Source organism: Schistocerca serialis, chromosome 3 (genome assembly GCF_023864345.2).
Source record: "Schistocerca serialis cubense isolate TAMUIC-IGC-003099 chromosome 3, iqSchSeri2.2, whole genome shotgun sequence".
NCBI lineage: Eukaryota > Metazoa > Arthropoda > Insecta > Orthoptera > Acrididae > Schistocerca > Schistocerca serialis.
The window spans coordinates 366,847,600-366,854,130 of NC_064640.1; the positions used below are offsets into that span (position 1 = coordinate 366,847,600).

General features: G+C 40.0%; 1 long non-coding RNA gene across 1 annotated transcript; it reads left to right on the plus strand.

Moving 5' to 3' along the window:
- Positions 1 to 2,501: 2,501 nt before the first annotated feature.
- LOC126471613 (uncharacterized) lies at positions 2,502 to 6,205 on the plus strand. Its single transcript, XR_007586349.1, has 3 exons — positions 2,502 to 2,616; positions 5,410 to 5,629; positions 5,742 to 6,205. It is a non-coding gene; the product is annotated as an uncharacterized LOC126471613 (long non-coding RNA).
- Positions 6,206 to 6,531: the final 326 nt, after the last annotated feature.

Here is a 6,531-nt window from a genome sequence, read left to right on the forward strand (position 1 = left end):
TAAGTCTGGTTAAAAATGGAAAGTGACACGGACCTTGATCAAGCGTCACTTCCTTTTAACTGTACGGTATATGTTATATTGCATTTAGGAACTTTCGGGTAATTGAACATGTATCAATAATTACGGATTTCTGTAGTTCAGGGTTTCATAACATACGTGCTCGCGGAGCAAGCTGTGAGCAGCAAGGCGCGAGCACGGAGCAGCGCAAGCACGCTACCCCCACTACCGGACCAGAGCGGAAAGTGGGGAGAGTCACATGGGGCACACAACAGCTGCTGCCAGTCAATGTAAATCCGCGGCCACCTGCAGGGATATCACTCACGAATTATTACTGCGACAAATGAAACAAATAAAGGAGAATGTACACGTGCCACATAATTTTATTAGCTTAGTGTATGCCTCTACATTCGTATTAATTTGTGAACTGTTACACAATAAAAGGTGTCACTGAAGTGTGGGATTCTCGGTTGTCTTGTACTTTTTGTCCTTTACAATTGCGTTTATGTTCGGAGTAATTGTTCTTGTGCATTGTAGGCGCAGCGTGCAGTTTAAATTTCGATCAGACAATGCATTTCTCAGGCACGTCTTGTTACATTTCATTGCAGAGAACAGTTGTTCACAAACATACGTGGAACCCAACATTGATATTATTGTAGCCGCCAGTTTGTGCAAACGAGGAAATCTATCCTGAGGGAAGTGTCTGTAGAATTACAAAATGTTTTTCTTGTTCTGAAATTTGATTCTATTCTCTGTCACACTGCAGGTCAATAATTTCTAGTTGCAGCTCAGGACGAATCTTTTCAATATTCGCTGAATATGGAGAGGCGAACAGATCAAAATCTCTGTCTAGTGCTGCCAGATCTTGAAAGTGTTGATCAAATTCTTCCTTAAAGGCAACTAAACTATGTGAATGACGTTCACAGTCTTTGTGAACATCTTTCATGGATGATAATTTAGGAAAATGAGCTAGATTTCCTGTTTCCAGCTGACTCACACAAAGTGTCAATTTCATTTTAAAAGCTCGTATTCGACCTATGAAATGAGTAATTAGCAGATCTTTACCTTGTAGTGAAATGTTCAAAGCATTCAGATGGCTAGTTAAATCTGCTAAGAACGCGAGATCACATTTCCATGAAGGCTCTTTCAATTCAGGAACACACATGTTATTTATTTCCATGAACACATTTATCTCATCTAATAGGCAAAAAAATCGATTTAATAATTCGCCACGACTAAGCCAGCGGACCTCGCTGTAATAAGGCGGGCTACCATACTGGCTTTCTACACCCTCAAGAAAGCTTTTAAATTGCCTGTGTTGTAGTCCATGCTTCCCTATATAATTGGTTGTACGAAAATAACAACCATCACATTTTTAGGGTGATACTCTTTGCACATAAGTTTTCCTGGTGGATCACACAGTGAACGCCCCTTATTTCATTCAGCACGGTCAGTTTTTGCATTTTCTCCTTCAACAGCGCAACGAAACCTGATTTTTTCCCTGCATTCGGCATGGTCAGTTTTTGCATTTTCTCCTTCAACAGCGCAACGAAACCTGATATTTTCTCTGTCATCGCTGGTGCACCGTTTGTAGACACCGAAACTAACGAATTCCACGACAATCCTATATTTTCAACACTTTCTTCAACACTACTTAATATATCACCTCCGGATGTAGTGTTCTTCATGCCTACAACATCGAGGAGCTCTTCCATCAGCTGAAGATCTCTATTAACACCTTTAATAAATATGGCAAGCTGCGCTGTTCCAGTGATAACAACACTTTCGTCCAGAGCTAGAGAATACGCCATAAAATCTTTACAGATATTTGCAAGCTGGCTCTGGACGTCGTCTGCCATGTCCTGTCCTGTATATCCTGTATGTACGCATAATGGTCATGTTAGATAATGGCAGAATCCGAAACTGTTCAACTTGAGATGGACACATGTGTTCCGCTGCAACTACCAAACATTCTTTTATTAAATCGCCATCAGTGAAGGGGCGCAGGGATTTTGCTAAAAGCAAAGCAATTTTTTAACTCACTCTGACAGCTGCCTCAGTTGATTTTTCTTCGTCGTCCAGATCTTCTTCGGGTAGCGTCCTTTTAAGTTTAATAACTTCCTGTGCACGATCTGGCCCATCACATTTTCCACTTCCGTAGTCTTTCGCGTGGTACGACATATAATGTCGCTGCAAATTAAATTTCCTGAAAGAATTCATCGTTTTGTGACATACTAAACATTTTGCAACACCATCTTTTTCTGTGAACAAATATAATTCCTCCCAATAGGGGTTGAACTGCGAAAGCATGGTTGGGGTTACACAACGGCGACTTGACATGATTCTTAATCAGCGCAATGACTGTTAGAGCTGATCATAGTGCTTTAAACGTTACACAGTCGGCGCGAATTCAATAGGCACGCTACGGCCCTATTTAAACGTGCGCGCGCATTTCCCCTCCCTCCCTACTCTGCGACCTTGCACCTGCTCGCGAGCACGTGCCAGAGCAGACGCGAGTACTCGCGCTCAAAACCGGCCAGTTGTAAAAGCCCTGCTGTAGTTGTATATATAAGTTTGGATGTAGCTGTATTGCATTGATGTACTGGTGGATATTGTGTGGTATGACTCCTGTAGTTGATAGTATAATTGGTATAATGTCAACTTTATCCTGATGCCACATGTCCTTGACTTCCTCAGCCAGTTGGATGTATTTTTCAATTTTTTCTCATGTTTTCTTTTGTATATTTGTTGTATTGGATATGGATATTTCGATTAGTTGTGTTAATTTCTTCTTTTTATTGGTGAGTATGATGTCAGGTTTGTTATGTGGTGTTGTTTTATCTGTTATAATGGTTCTGTTCCAGTATAATTTGTATTCATCATTCTCCAGTACATTTTGTGGTGCATACTTGTATGTGGGAACGTGTTGTTTTATAAGTTTATGTTGTAAGGCAAGCTGTTGATGTATTATTTTTGCTACATTGTCATGTCTTCTGGGGTATTCTGTATTTGCTAGTATTGTACATCCGCTTGTGATGTGATCTACTGTTTCTATTTGTTGTTTGCAAAGTCTGCATTTATCTGTTGTGGTATTGGGATCTTTAATAATATGCTTGCTGTAATATCTGGTGTTTATTGTTTGATCCTGTATTGCAATCACGAATCCTTCCGTCTGACTGTATATATTGCCTCTTCTTAGCCATGTGTTGGATGTGTCTTGATCGATGTGTGGCTGTGTTAGATGATATGGGTGCTTGCCATGTACTGTTTTCTTTTTCCAATTTACTTTCTTCGTATCTGTTGATGTTATGTGATCTAAAAGGTTGTAGAAGTGGTTATGAAAATGCAGTGGTGTAGCCGATGTATTTATATGAGTGATTGCTTTGTGTATTTTGCTAGTTTCTGCTCGTTCTAGAAAGAATTTTCTTAAATTGTCTACCTGTCCATAACGTAGGTTTTTTATATCGATAAATCCCCTTCCTCCTTCCTTTGTGCTTAATGTGAATCTTTCAGTTGCTGAATGTATGTGATGTATTCTATATTTGTGGCAGTGTGGTCGTGTAAGTGTATTGAGTGCTTCTAGGTCTGTGCTCCTCCATTTCACTACTCCAAATGAGTAGGTCAATATTGGTATAGCATAAGTATTTATAGCTTTTGTCTTGTTTCTTGCTGTCAATTCTGTTTTCAGTATTTTTGTTAGTCTTTGTGTTTATTTTTCTTTTAGTTCTTCTTTAATATTTGTATTATCTATGCCTATTTTTTGTGTGTATCCTAGATATTTATAGGTATCTGTTTTTTCCATCGCTTCTATGCAGTCGCTGTGGTTATCCAATATGTAATCTTCTTGTTTAGTGTGTTTTCCCTTGACAATGCTATTTTTCTTACATTTGTCTGTTCCAAAAGCCATATTTATATCATTGCTGAATACTTCTGTTATCTTTAGTAATTGGTTGAGTTGTTGATTTGTTGCTGCCAGTAGTTTTAGATCATCCATGTATAGCAAATGTGTGATTTTGTGTGGGTATGTTCCAGTAATATTGTATCCATAATTTGTATTATTTAGCATGTTGGATAGTGGGTTCAGAGCAAGGCAGAACCAGAAAGGACTTAATGAGTCTCCTTCGTATATTCCACGCTTAATCTGTATTGGCTGTGATGTGATATTATTTGAATTTGTTTGGATATTAAGTGTGGTTTTCCAATTTTTCATTACTATGTTTAGGAACTGTATCAATTTAGGATCTACTTTGTATATTTCCAATATTTGTAGTAACCATGAGTGGGGTACACTATCAAAAGCTTTTTGGTAATCAATGTATGCATAGTGCAGCGACCTTTGTTTAGATTTAGCTTGATATGTCACCTCTGCATCTATTATCAGTTGCTCTTTACATCCTCGTGCTCCTTTGCAACAGCCTTTTTGTTCTTCATTTATAATTTTGTGCTGTGTTGTATGTGTCATTAATTTCTGTGTAATGATTGAAGTTAATATTTTGTATATTGTTGGTAGGCATGTTATGGGGCGATATTTAGCTGGGTTTGCTGTGTCTGCTTGATCTTTAGGTTTCAGATAAGTTATTCCATGTGTAAGTGTATTAGGGAATGTGTATGGATCTCCAATGTAACTGTTAAATAATTCAATATAATAGAGGGAAACATTCCACGTGGGAAAAATTATATATAAAAACAAAGATGAGGTGACTTACCGAACGAAAGCGCTGGCAGGTCGATAGACACACAAACAAACACAAACATACACACAAAATTCAAGCTGCAAACTGTTGCCTCATCAGGAAAGAGGGAAGGAGAGGGAAAGACGGAAGGAAGTGGGTTTTAAGAGTGAGGGTAAGGAGTCATTCCAATCCCAGGAGCGGAAAGACTTACCTTTGGATATGTGTGTGTGTGCGAGTGTATACCTGTCCTTTTTTCCCCCTAAGGTAAGTCTTTCCGCTCCCGGGATTGGAATGACTCCTTACCCTCACCCTTAAAACCCACTTCCTTCCGTCTTTCCCTCTCCTTCCCTCTTTCCTGATGAGGCAACAGTTTGTTGCGAAAGCTTGAATTTTGTGTGTATGTTTGTGTTTGTTTGTGTGTCTGTCGACCTGCCAGCGCTTTCGTTCGGTAAGTCACCTCATCTTTGTTAAATAATTCAGTTAGATGTGAATGTGTTGAGGTGAACCATCTAACTAAATTATTTAACAGTTACATTGCAGACCCATACACATTCCCTGATACACTTACACATGGAATAACTTATCTGAAACCTAAAGATCAAGCAGACACAGCAAACCCAGCTAAATATTATTATTATTATTATAGATGTCTGCACATAACTTTTATATACTCTTACATGATATTTAACTTTTATATACTCTTATGTGATATTTAGCCTTTTCCTTTCTTTCTTTGCAGAAGGGATGGAAGTGCATGGACATGGGCTTGTGTCTGCAACAACTGTTACTGATGGTGTACCTGCAGCTGGACATGTCACAGCGTAAACCGTCTACGATGAGGATGATGTACCCGCAACCACACATGTGGCTGTGCTGCCCATCTATGACAATGACGATATATCAGTGGTTTGACTATCACCACCCAGCCTGTCTATGATGACAATGATGTTTCCATGGCAGTATGTATCACAGCCCAGCCCTTTTATGATGATGATGATGATGATGATGGTGATGTATTCACAACTAAACATGTTGCAGCCTGACCAGTCTACAATGATGATGTATTTGTAGGCAGACGTGACACAGCCTGGACCATCTATGACAAGAATGATGTACCCATGGCTAGATGTGTTGCAGCCCAGCCCATCTACAATGATGCTGCATCTGCCAACATCACAGCCCAGCCTGTCATCGACACAATGGCACGGCATTACAACTTCAGCCCACTTGCCATGGTCTAGGCCACACTTGCTTATCAGGTTGAGTGCTAGTATGACACCAGTCACAACAAAGTCGAATCTTTTATCAGGGATAATCCTGAGAGGTGGTTGCCATCTGAGTTCACAAAACTCGCATGGAAGGTTGATGGGATTTATCAAAAAAGCGTCCCTATGACCTACTCGCTTTAGAATGGTGCTGTGGGGATACCACAAGAAAGCCACCTCTCTGGCCATTGACTGCATTCCTTCCAAGTGTATCTTTGTAAGGTGGACTCAGTTCACTAAATGACTGCCAAGCAGTGTGACATGTCTTTTGGTCGTGCTATATGATAAATAAAGAGCATTATAACCAGCAGCATGGTGTTACTAATTGTTGGTTGGTTGGTTGATTTGGGGGAAGGGGACCAAACAATGAGGTTATCGGTTCCATTGGTTTATGGGAAGATGGGGAAGGAAGTCGGCCATGCCCTTTGAAAGGAACCATCCTGGAATTTGACTGAACCGATTTAGGGAAATCACGGAAAACCTTAATCAGGATGGCCAGACATGGGTTTGAACTGTCATCCTCCCAAATGCGAGTCCAGTGTGCCAATCACTGTGCCACCTCGCTCGGTGTTACTGATTTTCACCCTTATCTTATC